At 47.4% G+C, this 15,789-nt stretch overlaps 1 non-coding gene across 1 annotated transcript; it reads right to left on the bottom strand.

Moving 5' to 3' along the window:
• Positions 1-3,982: 3,982 nt before the first annotated feature.
• On the bottom strand, positions 3,983-4,055 carry TRNAT-UGU (transfer RNA threonine (anticodon UGU)). The gene has a single exon. It is a non-coding gene; the product is annotated as a tRNA-Thr (tRNA).
• Positions 4,056-15,789: the final 11,734 nt, after the last annotated feature.

Below are 15,789 nucleotides of genomic sequence, written 5' to 3'. Positions count from 1 at the left end.
CCAAGTAGAAGGACTGGAGTTACTACTCAAATCAGTCTCAGAGAACTCAGAGGCTGGAGTTTTTATGGATAGTTTGATAGGGGAGGGGCTAGGGAATGTGTGCTGCTGATTGGTTGAGGATGAAATCATAGGAGTGTGAGGAACACTCCTTGTGTGCTGAGTCTGCCTCTGAATCGGGGCCACAGGACCTGTTGAGTCATGAATCACAAATCCGGATAGGGTTCGTTGGCTGCCAGAATGCAACCATCTGAAAACATCTCAAAAGACCAATCTTACGTGCTACAATAGTGATATTATCTACAGGAGCAATTGGAGAAGTCACATATCTTGTGACCTCTGACCACGTGACTCCTGAGCAGTAAGGGATTATAGAAACTCTGCTTACATTTTAGCAGAATTCAGATCCCTCCTATAATGTAGTGGCCTTTCAACAGTTTTACAAAGGCAGCTTCAGTCCCTGAGCAAGGACGGAGTTAATTTTAGGGAGGGACTGTTATCATTCTTGCTTCAAAGTTAAACTGTAAACTAAATTCCTTCCATGGTTAGCTTGGCATATGTCAGGAATGAGTGAGGACAGCCAGCCCATGAGGCTAGGAGCAAGAGGGAGTCTGCCATGCCAGGCTTCTCTCACCGTCATCATCTTTGCAAAGGAAGTTCCACTGTTTGGCCTTATCATGCACATAGCATAATAAACTTAACTACATTTTATTTGAATACCTGCTATGTGCCAAGGTTATAACTTATCTTGAAATCTCAAAGCCCTGCTCTCTCTGTTGCCATATAACCTCCACTGAAGATGAGAAAAGTGAAGCTTTATGAGATTAAGTGACTGGATGGCAGTGGAGTGAGGGAACAGGGAACAGTTCAGCGGGACTAGAACCAGTGCCCCCTTGCAATCTGCCTTCATGGAGGCCCTCAGTGAAGGATTGTGACTTCTGACCTACGTATTTGAGGAATGAAGAACTAAGAGAGGAAATGGTCCCTATTTTCATGAAGTTCTTCATATTATGCAAAACATCCAGAAGAGTGTAGGCAATTTGGTTTAAGGAGAACAAAAGCATAAAATACCATGGTTATTAACTTTCAAAGTCATGTGATCACTGTTTTAGATGGGGTTGGACATACTCTGGATAAATATATTTTTAAAAAGACTCTCATAGCAGCAGGTTCTATCTTTTTACTTTAGGTAACCTTACCTAAAAGGAATCCATCAAACCTCTGTTTTTCTCTTGTTCCGTCTTTACTGAAGATGCTAAACACTACTCATTGTTTTCTGCAGATCATTTTTTTGATCATCTTTAAGTCTTCTTCATCTTTCTCATATAGTTTTCCCTTGTTCACCTTTGTAGCTCTTATGAATACTCTCTCAGATTGAAATAAACTTCAGATTCTAACCAACTCGATATTTCACACTTTTAGCTTCTTTTCAGATGAAGAGAGTAACATAAAGATGGAGGGATTAACTCAGAGTTATTTGTTCAAAGAGCTGAAAACCCCAGGCCAGTTTGAGGAGACTGGATCTAACCTCTGGACTAAACGTTTGAGCCCACTCTGCTTTCTTTGCTTATATGGTCTTTCTTCAAACACGTGGCAAAAATATAATCTGGACTGAAAATGAGCTGGGGAAAGTGCTAGAAATTCATGTTTCAACATAAAGGGCTGCACACACCAAATTCAAGGCATTTGGGACACTTTTGCATTGGAGGGTAGTGGGTGGGTCTAGAATGGGAAACTGGGATCTCTGAAATGCTGGAAAGGTGGGGAAGAGACAGAGTTTTTCTGTAGCAAGTGGCTTTATTTTCTGAAAAGATGCCTGGTGATGCCGGTGAGCCTTCCTGGAAGGGTCTGAGACTCTTAGAAAACAATCTCTAGGGCATAGAAAAGCCAAAATGTATTCCTCTTCCTTACAGCCTAAGGAAAGTTGAAAAATACTCACATGCAGGTACTTGCTCTTTCTAGAGATCAGCTGGTGTCGGGGAAGGGGGAGGCATGATGACAACTGGCAATGACTGGAGGGAGGTGGGGTTAGAGCGCTTCCAAAACTTCTCTTTCTTACTACTTTGTTACTTGATGTCTGAGTAGTAGTCCTGGTACTGAGTTATTCAAGGATCTCAAATGGCTTTGCCAAGAGGCATTCAGCGTGTTAGTAAAGGGCCAGTGTGTCCTCAGGGCACTGTGAGCACTTCACCTCCACAGCGTTCCTAGCAGCAGATATCCTGACCACAGGCGGCCAAAACAAGTCACAAAGTGTGAGGGTGCTGAGTGTGTTTTCCTAGATCTGAAATATTGCAAGCCAGACCAGAAAGTGTTACAGTTGCATCACTCCCAAAGCGAACTCAGATTAAGAAACACATTCCCCATAGTGGCTCACACCTGTAATCCCAGCACTTTGGGAGGCCATAGAGGGCAGATAACTTGAAGCCAGGAGTTCAAGACCAGTCTGGCCAACATGATGAAATCCCATGACTACTAAAAATACAAAAAATTAGCTGAGCGTGGTGATGGGTGTCTGTAATCCCAGCCACTCAGGAGGCTGAGGCAGGAGAGTCACTTGAACGTGGGAGGTGGAGGTTTCAGTGAGCTGAGACAGCGCCACTGCACTCCACCCTGGGTGACAGAGGGAGCCTCCCTTTCAAAAAAATTTAAAAAAGGGAATACATTCCCTTGCTTTGTAGAGCTTGTTCTGAAAAGATTTAATTTTCTCTAAACGAAGGCTGAGTTTACTGCTTGTCAGGCACTGTATTGGCTCTGGAGAAATCAAGACATGAAAGAGAGATTCTCTGGCTATTACAGTTTACTTAGTGTGAGCCAGGTTAAGAATTAACTTAAAGGCAAGGTCAGAGGACTCTCACTCCCTAACCTGCACCATCTGACAGAAGGATAATGAGAGCTGCAGATGGGAGCGGGCCACAAATGTGATCTAACATTTTCTAGTAGACACATTAAAAAACAGATAAAGTTAATTGTAATTATACTATATTTTATATAATCCAATCTATCCAAAATATTATTTCAACATGTAAAATTAAAAAAGGCATCCTGTTTTGGTTCCAAGTCTTTAAAATCCTGTGTGTATTTGACTCTTTCAGGTCATCTCCATTTGGACTAGCCACATTTCAGGCACCCAGCGGTCACATGAGGCTTGTGGTTTCCTTACACACAGTCCTTTATCAAGCTCTGGCCCTCAGATCTGGGAACATAAATCCTGGGTTGGAAAAATTCATGTGTTCAGAAAAAAGGCTCTTGGCACTTTCTCTGGTGACTCTGTAGTCACGCGGCATTGAGGAAAAAAGCAGAGAGTCAGAAAGGCTGCAAACGCTGGATCCCCACGCAGCCCGGGGCTAGTTATTTCTGGGAGTCGCCTCGGAAGGGGCGGGCCCTTGGAGCCAGGCCGGGCTGTGGGGCCTGGGCTGCCACGTGTCAGCCACGGAGCCGGCTCGCGTCTGGGCCACGCTGGCCGCGCGCTCGCCCGGGCAGGGCGTGGAGAAGCGCAGCCGCCGGCCTCCTCCGGGGACGCGACGGGGAGTGGTGCCCCAGCGCCGCCCGCCGGCCGAGTGCCGTCACTGCAGGCGCGGAGCTGTCTCGGCCCGCGGTGCTCGCCAGCTGCCCAGTTCACAGCCAGGGCCGCCGCCTCCACTTCGTTTTAACTCAGGGGACCGTGCCTGTGCGCAGGGCGTTGCATACAAGCCCATGGAGTCTCAAGCCTCCATTTCCGGTGCTCCGGCCTGCAGGTCCGGGTAATACTGGGGCTGCCGGGCCAGTTTCCCCTCCTCCGGCCCTTGCCTGATTCTCGTTGGGTGGGGGGGGGGGGGGGGAGGGGGGAGTCCAGAATTTTCTCTTCCGGGTCACTTCCAAAGCATATTAAGGATGCTCATCATTTGCATTTCAGGAGAACTAATGTTTACCTCTGCAACGTTTTCCGTTTTGGAGTCTCTATTCTGTTTTTAAATACTATGAATTAAAATAAAAGCGAGCTCCCAGGAGGCCCCAGCGAGGATCGAACTCGCGACCCCTGGTTTACAAGACCAGTGCTCTAACCACTGAGCTATGGAGCCCACGTGTGGCCATGTCTCCTACAATTCTCAGATCTTACCGCCAACACTGCTTTACCTGGCGATCTGAGAATTTGACCCCATGCATCTATTATCAGTGGTAATTACAAAGACTGTGACATGCCAAAGAAAAATGCTTACAGCATGACGACAAGTGGAAAACACTGAAGCCTCAAATCCTATGTTTGTGATGACAATACACTAAATCATACCTAATTTATTCATACAGAGAAAGGCTGGGAGGGAAAGCGCAGAAATGAAGTCGTGCTCCGGTCAGATTCTCAGTGGTATGTTTACTCTGAATTCACCTTTCAATCTTGCTTCCTTGATACATTGTATCAAGTTTGATATTTTCAGGGAGGTGGGGAGTTACGGGGGTGTCTTTGTTCTCATAAACTAAGTTATTCATTTTGGACGAATTAATGGCGTCAACACATATTTATTGAGTACTCAAATAATGCTAGATGAGGCAGAGTGAACAAGCACAGCTCTGCCTCTGCATTTTTTTTGCGATGGAGTCTCGCATTGTCGCCTGGGCTGCAGTGCAGTGGCGCTGTCTCGGCTCACTGCAACCTCCGCCTCCTGGTTTCCAGCGATTCTCCTGCCTCAGCTTTCCGAGTAGCCAGGATTACAGGCGCTCGCTACCAGCTTTTTTTTTTTTTTTTTTTGTATTTTTAGTAGAGATGGCGTTTTACTACCTTGGCCAGGCTGGCCTTGAGCTCCTGACCTCGCGATCTGCCCGCCTTGGCCTCTCAAAGTGCTGGGATTACCGGCGTGAGCCACCACCGCACCCTGCCCCTGTTCTTTTTTTAATGGCTGGGATCATTATGCTGCATTCCCTTTTGGTTAATGAACCATTTACTGAAGGAATGAGGTCATGGCCACAACATGATCCGTTACTGCGTGAAAGAGAGAATGAAGATCTTGCTCACCAAGTGGGCTGCAGCCTCTCCCCCTCCTCTCCAAGTGTCTGCTTACATCCACTCTCTCAGTGACAGCTGTCCTGATCCCCCAAAGCGGCACCATCCTGCTCATCCTGCTCTTTTTACTCCATACTGCTTAAACTTCTTTTGCAGTAGATAATGTGCTTACTGTTTTTTTATTCTTTGTCTATCTCTCCCTGTTAGAATATCAGCTCTTTGAGGGCAGGTGCTTTGATCTGTTTTATTCACTGTTGTCTTCCCAGCACCTAGAATAGTGTCTGGCACATAGTAGATGCTCAACAAATGTTGAAATGAATGACATCTCTGATGATGTTCATTTAGTAAATTAAGAGAGAAGAGAAATCAGGAAGTGCTTTGGGAGCTGACTTCTCAATTTGCCTTATTTTCACTTCTGCTGCCCCTCCATCCACGCTGGGATTTTGCACCACTCTTCGTTTCTGCAGCCTATCCGGTTTCCTCCTTGTCCTGCTTCCCCAGCCCATTGCTCTGAGATTTATTGCCTAATGCCTGGCTCTCCTCTCTCTTCAGCTCTGGGAACCTTCAGTGCCTTCTCATTGTACTCAGGGTAAAAGCCGAACTACTCAGTCAATTTCATCTTTCATATACAAACTTTCCCTCCCTCTCAGCTACCCGCTGGTACCTTCATCTCTCATCTTACATGGTTCCTTCCACCTAACATCTAAGCCTGATTTTAATGTCTTATGTTGTCTTGGGAAGAGCCTTAGAGAGCTGGCTTATTTTGCATCATAGAGGTGATTTTGAGGAGTGTATTAGTTTGCTGGGGCTGCTGTAACAAAGTACCTCACACTAGGTGACATAAACAGCAGAACTGTGTTATCTTCTGGTTCTGGAGGCTGGAAGCACGAAATCAAGGTGTTGATAGGGTTGGTTCCTTCTGAGAGCAGTGAAGGCTTGTAGATGGCCATTTTCTCCTTGTGTCTTCTCACCTCCATCATCTTCCCTCTATGTATAGCCTGTATCCAAAGTCCTCCGTTTTATAAGGACACCAGTCATATTGGGTTAGGGCCCACACTACTCACCTCGCTTTAACTTGATTACCTCTGAAAAGAGTCTTTCCAGATAAGATCACATTCTTAGGTACTGGGGGTTAGGACTTCAACAATGAATTTTGGGGAGACATACCTCAGCCTGTAACAAAGAGGTCAGGCATTCAGTTAAGGCAGAAGCAGGACCACAGCTTGAATTTCCTTTCTTCCACTCCCTTGACCTGGTACAGCACCCCCACCCCCATCCCTGTTCCCAGTACTGATGCAAGTGATCTGGCAGCAGGGGTGGCATTTGATAAGGCAAATGGAACCTCCCCTCTTTTTAATTCTAATGTCTGTAAGGTAGGAAAAAGGACACAAAGTTCAATGATAAGATGAAATAAAGAAACAGAAAGTAGACATCCTATAAAAACTGTAAAGTGGAGGTGATATTTTGGCCTGTTTCAGTGCATTTTGAGGCATTCAACAGAATAGTGAACTTGAGAGTACTAGGAAACCGTGAAGTGCCAGAAACTAACATGGAAGGGAATGTTCTGCATTTACTTCTGGTCTATGGTCGACCCTGAGCAGGAAACCGTGCGGAGAGAGTCCAACTTCTGGCACTGCCAGGAGGAAAGGCATCTCAGGGTCCAGGTTTGTCCCAGCCACAACCTTCAGCTGTTTTTTGTGTTGAAGGGACTTGGTTTTGCTTTAAGAAGATAGTTTCCTTTGCTCTCTCACCTCCGTCACCCTCATTCTCCCCTTTATCCCTTGCCTACATCCTCTCCCCTTCTCCACTGAATCCCTGGTATCCCTGAGGTGGTGAAGAAGCAGGAGACAGCCCGGACGGCTCTCCTGCCCACTTGGTGTAGGGGCTCTCTGGCTGTCCTCTGAATCATTGTCACCCGCGCATCCTTTTCTCCTGGGAGCAGATCTTCTACTGCACTGTCCAAAGTCAGACTCAAGGTCAGAGGGCATGAGGATGTAAGAGCCAGAAGGAACCTTTGAGCTTATCTAGTGCCAGAAAAAAGCTGCAACTTCATGAGAAGAAGGAACTTGCATTCCATCATGTGTGAAATGATGTGCTGGGAACCGTTTTAATCGTTTCTACTAGCTAATTTGAAATATACAATACATTATTGATAATTATAGTCACCTTACTGTGCCGTCAAACGTTAGAATTTATTCCTTCTATCTAACTGTATGTTTGTACCCACTGACCAACTGTATTGGTCTGTCCTGATGCTGATGTAAAGAACTGCCCGAGACTCGGTAATTTACAAAGGAAAGAGACTTCATTGACTCACAGTTCCGCAGGACGAGGGAGGTCTCGGGAACTTACAATCACGGCAGAGGAGGAAGCAAACAAGCACACACGTCCTTCTTCACATGGCAGCAGGAAGGAGGAGTGCTGAGCAAAAGGGGGAAAAGCCCCTGATAAAACTATCAGATCTCATGAGAACTCACTCGCTATTACAAGAATAGCATTAGGGTAACCACCCTCATGATTCAGTGACCTCCCACGAGGTCCCGCCCCCAACATGTGGGGATTACAGTTCGGATTACAACTCAAATGACATTTGGGTGGGGACACAAAACCAGACCATATCACCAACCTCTCTTCACCTCCCCCAACCCCATCCCGGTTCCCAGCCTCTGAAAATTACCTAACTTCTGAAGCTCTTGTTCTTCATCTGGGAAGTGGGGCTAGGAGGGTACGCACTTTCAGGGTGTAATGTGCTGCTGGGTGCAAAGAGGTCAGCACAGGGCCAGCCTCGCCTTCCTTCATGGACTGCACACCTGAACCTATGTGGCTGGGTCTGCTTTCCTGCCTGACTTTCGATTATGGTAGAGGAGCTTTACCTGTCCCCAAAGACAGCCCTCTCTTCCCTGTAAGGACCCCTGCGGGACCCACTATGCCCTTTATCCCTTGGACATTCAACCTCTCATGCTTAGCTGGATCCTTCCTGCCTGCTTCCATGTCTCTCTAGGGGAAAATAAAATAATAATAAAAAAAAAAACTGCCCCCAACTCCAGGGAATTGTCCCTACACATTCACTCTGACCTTTACCCTTCACACATTCCACTGGCCCCATGTGTCTTCTAGCTGTACCGCTCCACCAAATGACCCTCCTTGGTACCAGGCAAGCTCTGTGTGTGTGAAGCCTTGGTGTCTTGGCAGCACTTGAAGCCAGTGACTGCTTTTCCTCTTGAAACTCTCTCTTTCACTGCCTTCCTGACCCATACATACCCCGAGGGCCTGCAAACCTCCCAGGAACCCACTTCTCAGCTTTGCAAACTCACCTTCCATGAGAGCAGGGGGTGAGCACACACGGTCCTGAGGGCCAGCCTGCCGGTGTCTGTTTTGGCTTTGCTCCTGCCAGTTTTGGAATTAAGTGGTCAGCCAATCCAGATGTGGCCTCTGCTCTTGCCAATCATGCAGACTGGTGGGGAAACAGACATTATTCAAATAGTGGGTGGACTGTGCGGACCGGCGCTAAGGCAGAGGAACAGGCAGTAAGTCAACTCAGGTTCCTCATTTATAAATGGGAATGATGATGATAATCACTATAATATCATCTCATCTGGGGACTCGTGAAGAATAAACGAAATGATGTGTGTAAACACTTTATGCAGAGCCTGGCATCTGGAGAGTAGTAACTGGTATAAATTACTTTTATTGTTAGTTGTATCTTAGAGTGCTGCATGAAGCTCTCCTGTTGTAGAAATAGGGGTGACAGGCATAGAAAAAGATGAAGAACATGGGGCTCATTAGGGCCAAGCTTCTCTCAGGCACCTGCTGAGTGAGACATGATCGCTGTTCGTTGGAAGCTGAAATAGAAGCCAGTGAGTCATGTTCAGAAAGGGGTGATTCTCTCACCTCTGGAAAAAACCACAGATTAGAATTAACCTTATTAAAGTCAGACAGGGCAAGCATTCAACGAGGCCAAGGAGAAGATAATCTTTCCGTGGACACAGCTGTCTTCTGTCATGTCCCCTGCTCTTTACAGCTTTTGGTAGAAGTTTCCAACATACATGTACCATAGGCGTGTGGGATGGACTTTTGAGAATGAGGACTGTTCCAGAACTATCTGTGATATGTGGTCTCAGGATCTGGAGGCGGTAACGGACTGAGATTTTAGAGTCAGGAAAGCCTGGTTTCAAATGGCAGTTCAACGACTGACAGCTCTGCACCCTTGGCCAAGTTACTTGGCGTCTCTGAAATTCAGCTTCTTTGTAATGAGAATGCTTTGTCAACACAGACTGGTTGAAGATTAAAAAAGATAAGGCCATAAAAGTCTCGGTACATAATTCGTGCCTTTTAGGAAGCCAGTGACTTATCCATTAGCTGCTGGTGCAATTGAACCTTTTAAATGAGAGCAGTAGTAGTAATTATTACTGTTGTTCTTCTTCTTAGATTCCGTGTATTTGCCTTCCAGACAAATGGTTCTTAACCAGAGGTGATTTTATACCCCGAGGAAACATTTGGCAAAGTCTAGAGGTATTTTGATTATTATAACAGGGGTGGAGGTTTGGGGACAGTGGTGGGTGCCAGGGGCATCTTGTGGGCAGAGGCCAAGGATGCCACTAAATGCTCACAATGCACAGGAAGCCAGCCTCCTGACAACAAAGACCCATGTGACCCAGTGGTGCCAAGGTCAAGAGACTTTGCTGTAGGTATCTGTAAGGAATTGGGAGCTTGAGGGTCAGAGCCATTGGGTGGTAACAGAATGACAATTCTCAATTATTCCCTTGTGTGGCAAGGGGGGCAATGTGTTTAGGGGGTTGCGAACAGCTCACCTCTACTCTGGAACGACTTTTCAACTCTTCATATGTAAGTTGCTGTGGCAACCTGTAAGTAATAACTCTGAGGTTTATACACCTTAGAGGTGCTGTGAGGATAATCTTGCACCCAAAATTTAGAAACAACGGCATGAAAGGCTAAAAACAGACGACGGTTGCATCAGATCCCACAGGAGGGCTACCTTCTCCACGCTTGTGTTTTGGGCACCTGGGGATTGCGTTCGCCTCCTCTCTCATGAGCTCATCACTTACAAATTACAGCCTCCAAACTTGGGAAGTATGAAACAGTTGCCAAGCGGAGAACTTGCTCAGCTTTCTTGCTGAAGCCCCGTGTGTTATCTTATTTATATTAAAAATAAAAGGAGAGCAATTCTGCCAGGCAAGCTCTGCTGTGTGAGAAGGGAAGAACGCATGTAGGACTTCTTGAGAGCACAAAGCATTTTCGTGTCTGTCCAGATCACCGTTAACTGCCGAACGCGGCTGCTGTGGAGCGAGTGGTCAGTAGGTGGCGCTACGTCATCGCCGAGAGGACGCTTCTGCCCCAGACCTGAGTCACGGTCAGTGCTGGAGCGCACACGTCCCGGAGTGAAAAATAGAGTCACAGGAAAGATTTAGTTCTTAAAATAAGGCAGCAGCTCAGCGAAGCAAATACTACCACGGCAGGTACATTTTCTTTCTTGAACTGATGGAAAAGGGCATTTACTGCCTACAGGCTTCTGGCTACAGAAATCAAACAATCAAAGTATTCAATTAAATGAAACCACGCAGCAGGCCTGGCCCCAGAAGAGAATGAGAACCAGCTGGGCTGGGCCGCATCTCTGGGATCCGGTGCCCACGTTCCTCTGTACTGACACGTCCAGAGCGAATGTCGAGTCACGAGTCACTCAGGCACAGTTTTCTCTTTCCAGTGAAGGCTCTGGGTACTGCGATGTGCAATTGTAACATGTAGCATGGAGACCCTTTTAGTGATCCAGCTGGCTCCTCTTAAATTATGGGAGCCCCGGCCATACAGGTAGGTGAGGACAGCACCTTTCCCATCTATGTGAGAAGGTAAGACAGTGACGATTCTTTGAGGCGCTGGAACAGGAGTGTTGTCATGGTGATGGGGGCCAGTCCCAGGCTCACCAGTCCCTTTGGGAGAGTCTCTGCCTCGATGGTAAGGGGATTTGGAATCGTGGGATCAAACGCAAGTTCACCATCACGTTGCCACTTTTCCCCACATTCTATAGCCCCCACTGTGAAAGCTCCAGTGGGTCATTGCTTTAGAAAGAAGAGAGAGGTGCAGGGTGGGTGGGGGGCTCTGATTCCAGTAGTCCTGTATCTCAGCTCTGCTACCAGTGAGCCCTGCGACCTTGCAAATGCCATTTTGCTTAAGCCTCAAAGCTCTCCTCGGGAAAATATGCATAAAATAGGCAGGAGGCTGCCAATGAGCTGCTTGAAATGAGTTCACATCCCTTGGAGAAAGCTTACACATAAAGTGGCCAGACAAGTACACGTGATCTTGGAAAAACTGTTGAACCCAGAGAGAGGCCTCGAAAATAGAGATGGGCAAATGCCATTCCCACCATGCAAATCCCTTCCTCGTTTTTGCTTGTGGTTGCCCAGACTTGGTCCCTACCCATGCGTAATACATTCTTACAATTTATTCAGCTTGACTTGTAATAATATAGTGATGCCTATCAGGGTTGGAACAGCAAGCGTGGTACCAGCACTTTAGGAAGATTAGCTTCCTCGATTAAAACGCTCACGACTACCTGCAAGGTTAAGTATTATCACCCCGGAGCACAGATGAGGAAATGAAGGCAAATCCCTGCGGGAAGTCCTGGGTGGGTGGGCAGGAGAGTAGGGAACCTGACTCGGGTTTATCTGAGAAAAAGGTTGGGCAGGAAACTCAGCTGCTCCACTTAAGACGCAGAAGTGCTGCCTGTTTTTCTCAGATTGTGAAGTGTTAGAGGCTGCTCTGGAAAAGAGGCGCAATGAATTCTTGTTCAATCATTAATGATGCTTCAGAGGACATACAGGCCTATGTGCACATCCCTTGACATAGGCACAGAGCATTATTTTTATCCTGAGTTGCATACATTCATCATGTTATTAATAGCATGGACTCAACTGGGTGTTCCACAGAGTGACTCTTCTAAAGAACAGTTAGGAAATTTGCCAACAAGTAAGGGGGATATGAGCTTGCTTCCTAGTCTAGGCCTGAGTGATGCCCCCATCTTCCTTCATTTGGGTCCGAACAGGCTAGAGGCCAGACCCCAGCCACTGGGATACTGCACCTGGGCTTTCTGGACCAGTGCCTCTTTAGGGCTGAGCACTCACCTTCCTACAGCACAGGGCAGTGGGCAGTCTCTAGTGCCCTTCTTAGGTCAGACTGTTGGGGTGGAAATGGTTCTTGAAATGACTCTGGTTTCCAGCTCATTAGCATCTCACTGTCTCCCTTAGAGTTCCAGTCTCTGTTAGAGTCCTCACATCTTGTTAACACAGATGCTTCCTGGAACAGTCTCTGATTGTGGACTGGTAAGTACCTTTGTCATCTTTGCCTGTCTCCTAACAGATTTGTCCCTTGTCATTCTATGTCAGTTTCAGGCAGGGTGGCAGGAGAAGGGAATTTGTTGAGGGCCCACCTTGCTTCAGGTACTTATCAGGTGCCTTATATACATTATTTCACTTAATACTCAGAACCACCCTGTCAGGTAGCTGTAGTTAGCTCTGACTTAGAGATGTCTTCCAGGGAGACCTCGTTTCTAATCATGCAACTTGCAAATATTGCACCTGGGATTTAAAGCTCAGCTCTGAGCTCTTCCTAGTACATCTTACTCTTGAAATGTATGCCTTAACACCTTTATTTAATCATCTTTTCTGCAAAAAGAACTGTGCTAGGCAACCTAGTGTGAGGCAAGGAAGTGTAGACGATGGTCCTCACCCTTAGGGAGCTCCAGAATAATTGTGGGAGAAAGATTCACACAGATGGAAGTTAATGAATAACATGAAGACATGTCACCCGTGTCCAGTGAGAAGAGATGATGTGTGCTACAGGACTTCAGCTGAGGAAGGGATGCCTGCGTGGTCAGAGGAAGCTCCTGGAAAAGGTGGGAAATGAATTCCTTGTTGAAACATGAATAAGATTTGGGTGGGGTCAGAGACGGGAAACATTACCCTTGCTGTGAACCCACCTGGTGTGTTCTGAGAACAGAGCAGCTTCGTGATGGGAATAGGGGTGAAGAGCAATCCAGTTGGGGTGAGAGCCTTCATGCTAGCTTCTGGAATTTGGACTTGGTTCTGAAGGCAATGGGGGAACTACCAGCATTCTTTTGAATGGGGTGGGGAGTAGGTAATGATTTGAGAAAAGCAGAACTTTAAGAAATGCTAACGAGGAAACAAAGGGTAGAAAGGACTGGCGAAAAGAGGGACTAGGGAGGAGGGAAGAAGAAACAAGACTCAGGGAGCTGATCATTTGCCCGTCCTGCAAGTGCCAAGTAATATGCTAAGAACCTCTGTATCACCTGTCATCTCTTATTCTCAGCCAGTCCCTGTGCGACATCTGTATTATCCCAGGTTAATAACATGTTCTTGTGTCATTACTATCCAACAAATGTGTTTACTCCTCTTCCTGGGAACACAGCTAGACCAAATATTCCAGGTTCTTTAGGTGTGGCCATGGGAATCCCTTTCAGGCCTGGCTTACATAATCTCGCTGGGCAATCTCTCCTCCTCTTCCCCTGTCTGCTGGACGTTGATGAGCAAGGTGACTGCTGTGGCTAGCTGCTGGGGACTTGTCTTTGCCCTGCTTCCTTCTCTGGACTCTAATAGGGACCTCAGGCCCTTGCCTTAGCAGAGAAGGGACAGGAGGCAGCAAGACCAGTGTCTGGACATCAGTGATGGTAGCTTCAAGGGGAGCATTGGAGTCTCTCATGGGCTGATCCATGGACCATGTGTGCCACTGTATCTGTACTCAGGGTATTTGGAGAGGGGAATTCTGGAGAGAGACTGGTCATCTTTATCCTCTGGGCAGATAAGGGCTCAGTGTGATTATGGTTTGAAAATTAAAGCAAACATGTGTTATCATTTTTTTTTTTTTGAGACAAAGTCTTGCTCTGTTGCCCAGGCCAGAGTGCAGTGGGATGATCTCAGCTCACTGCAACCTCTGCCTCCCGGGTTTAAGCGGGTTTAAGTGGTTCTCCAAGATGTGCTAATTTAGTTAACAAGTGACAGCAGTGAGAATGAAAATCAAGAGAGAAAAGGTGACCAATACTATGGAGTGGATAAATGACCACATTTGGTGATTGATTCAAGATTTAAGATATCACGAGTACAGCTTAGAGGTAAGGGACTGGGCACCTAAGGGAGGAGTTCAAGAGAACTCTCTGCCTGTCCTAAGCCAAACTCCCGACCTGTGCTCTGGGTCCTAAACCCTGCCTCCAATCAAGTGGTTTGCTTCTGCAATGACTTCGTTTTCCCTGGTATCTTCACATTTTCCTTCTCCCCTGGCTCATACTCATCTGCATATAAATATGCGGAATCTCCTAACGTAAACGCCTTATGTTTAGTTTTAACTCCTGCTCCATTTCTCTGCTCCTGTTTCTCTCAAAGCTCCTGGGCAGGGCTGTGTGCTCTTGCTGTCTCTGCTTCGTCCCTCATCTCTCATTCTCTCATGGGTTTCCTCCCACGGACCACTGAAGCTCATGTTGTCTCCTCTCTTTTGAGCTCCAGGTTGCCAAAGCCAATGGCTGATGCTCAGTCTTCACTCCCCTGGGGCCCTGGGCTTGGCTGATTCCTCTTGGGATGTTTTTCTGCTTTCCTCCTGGGAAAATGCACTCCTGATTTTCTTCTAACTTTCAGGCAGCAGCTCCTTCTGTCTCCAGGCTGCCTTTTTGTTTTTTTTGGTGGGGAGACAGAGTCATGCTCCGTTGGCTGCCCTGGAGTGCCGTGGCACGATCTCGGCTCACTGCAACCACTGCCTCCCGGGTTCAAGCGATTCTGCTGCCTCAGCCTCCTAAGTAGCTGGGACTACAAGCATGTACCACCACACCTGGCTAATTTTTGTGTTTGTAGTAGAGATGGGGTTTCACCATTTTGGCCATGCTGGTATCGAACTCCTGGCCTCAAGTGACCCGCCCACCTTGGCCTCCCAAAGTGCTAGGATTACAGGCACGAGCCACCGCGCCCAGCCCAGGCTGCCGTTTCATTCTCCTCCAAGTCTCCAAACGGCAGGTCCTCGACTTCTTTTTTGTTCTCCAGGTTCCCTTATTGAATGTGCTCATGTTGACTCAGAGCATTCAACATCTGTGTGAAACACTATCAACTCCTACACCTGTAAGAAAAAGAAAACAGAGGCCTCTGTGCTATGATCTCCTGAGCTGTTGCAGTTTTGTTCATAGCGCTCTTCACCCCCTGACTTGATATTGTATGTTTATTTTTTGACTTATTATGTGAGTTCCTCCATCCATGAGGGCAGGGGCTCTGTCCTGCCCATCACTGCAGCCCCCCACCCGGGCAATGCCCGCTTAGGGTGGGCACTCAGTCTGTCCTTGTGGGACATGTGAAAGGACAGGGCAGGGCTCCTGATGAGGAATGTGAGTGAAGGGAGAAGCTGTTTTGGGAAACTGGGGACTGATCCCGAGTTGGGCCTGCTGAGCTGTGTAGGACACGCAGGTGGAGGTGTCCCAGATGCCACTGGACATTCCAGGCTGCAGCCTGGGAGAGGCCTGAGTTGGAGATATGAGTGCTCATCAAGGTGCTGCTGGGCTGGGCGTGGTGGTTCACGCCTGTAATCCCAGCACTGTGGGAGGCTGAGGCAGGGGGATCACTTGAGGTCAGGAGTTGGAGACCAGCCTGGCCAACATGGCAAAACCCCATCTCTACTGAAAACACAAACATTAGCCAGGTGTGGTGGCACGTGCCTGTAATTCCAGCTACTCAGGAGGCTGAAGCAGGAGAATCGCTTGAATCTGGGAGGTGGAGGTTGCAGTGAGCTGACATTATGCCACTGCACTGCACCCT

Source organism: Saimiri boliviensis, chromosome 14, assembly GCF_048565385.1.
Source record: "Saimiri boliviensis isolate mSaiBol1 chromosome 14, mSaiBol1.pri, whole genome shotgun sequence".
Lineage (NCBI taxonomy): Eukaryota > Metazoa > Chordata > Mammalia > Primates > Cebidae > Saimiri > Saimiri boliviensis.
Note: the sequence above shows the minus strand (reverse complement) of the source record. Positions and strands in the feature narration are given on the sequence as shown.